Source organism: Ixodes scapularis, unplaced genomic scaffold, assembly GCF_016920785.2.
Source record: "Ixodes scapularis isolate PalLabHiFi unplaced genomic scaffold, ASM1692078v2 PGA_scaffold45__5_contigs__length_3442486, whole genome shotgun sequence".
Taxonomy (NCBI): Eukaryota; Metazoa; Arthropoda; class Arachnida; order Ixodida; family Ixodidae; genus Ixodes; species Ixodes scapularis.
Genome location: NW_024609874.1, coordinates 2064093 through 2065656, shown reverse-complemented (window position 1 = coordinate 2065656; position 1564 = coordinate 2064093). Strand labels below are relative to the sequence as shown.

General features: G+C 48.9%; 1 pseudogene; it reads left to right on the top strand.

Moving 5' to 3' along the window:
- The first annotated feature begins 583 nt into the window (after positions 1–583).
- Positions 584–1309, top strand: LOC121837520 (annotated as a pseudogene).
- Positions 1310–1564: the final 255 nt, after the last annotated feature.

Genomic DNA, 1564 nt, shown 5'->3' with positions numbered 1-1564 from the left:
TATATTTAGGAAAGGGGGGCGGTTGGTCCCGAAAAAAAAAATGGAACGGATTACAAGGAATCCGTAACGTCAAAAATGTAAGGGAATTACTTTAAAATTACTGTAGAAAATATATAATAATTCCGTTACTAAATTACCGATAAATGTAAGGGATTACAAGTAATTTCGTTATTTGTAACGGATTACGTACAAGTCTGCCCAGGACTATAGCATTATCCTGCCTACGCTGCCAACAGGACGGTATTGTTTTAGCTCAATATTTCTACACGGTCACCCATCAGCAAGACCGTATAGCATCGACGACTTTCGCGACGTTTTGAAGGACGTCGTTGACACGAATGACGTGGCCGGCTTCGGTGCCTTCCAGTACAGCCACGTTTGGATGCTCACCTTGGTCAATGCGGCAGCGAAGGAGGAGCTGCTATATGCGGCAGTGCTCAACGTCAAGGCCAAGACCCGCCTGGTCATCGATCCGAATCTGAGTGAGAAATCATTCAAAGGTCACTGGGTTCCCGTCTGCGATCCCGACGAAGCTGTGCAAAAGACATTCGGGTCGCACAAGAAAGTGAAATCAACCGTGCGCGAAAAGTGGAGGCAACCAGGCTTTGAGAATGTGGAGACAACAACGCTAACCGTCACAATGATGCTCAAGGAAGGTATCACAGTGGACGCTATCCCGCATCAAACCAACATCCTCAGAATGCCAGCGTTGCCGTCCATTCCAGGCCGTCCACCTCAGTGCTTACGATGCAAGAAGGTGGGACACATGCGCAAGAAGTGTCGCACCCCGTTGTGCGGGACGTGCCGCACTTACGGACATGAGGAGGACAACTGCATCCAAACGTATGCGGCAAAAAAGAGGCCTGCAACCGAACCACAGGACGTCGACAACTTGATGGACCACGATGAAATGGAGGAGACCATTTCCGGTACTTCGACGGGTAAGGCGTCTGAATTGCCATCTGACGTCGTCGGAACAGCGAATTCAGCACCACCAGCAAGCAGCGTCGCAGAAGTCAAGGTGACAGAGATGCCGTCGCCGAAGACAAAAGAGAACTCGCAAGAAGGACAAGTCAAGGCAAAACTGGTCGAAAGAAAGGGGGAGGAAAACAGAAAGGCGAGTGAGGCAGATGGTAACCCGGGTCAAGAAGTCCCCGGAGCGAAAGCGCCAGTCTAAAGGAAGGGGGAGCGATCAACGGCAAAAACTGCAGCGCTTATGACTGCGGCTGATCAACGATTTACTCTTCTGACCCACAAGCACCCCGCTGTGGGTGCTGAAGCACCCACAGCAGGGTGCTTCAGCACTTGAGGAAACGGCCTTCGAAGATTGACGACGTTCTGTCAAACATGTAAGCCATCCCAACTCCAACACTTTATTGAATGGTTAAAAACTCTAATTCATTGAAAATTGCAACCTTTAACGCTATTAGTACTGTTGCAATGAAGCGTAATAATGGCTACTCAGTCTGCTGCTTTAAAACGCATAGATATTGCTTTCATTCATGAGACAAGAATTTCCACCCATGAGCACACAAAAGACTTCGTGCAGTACTTTGGGCACGTG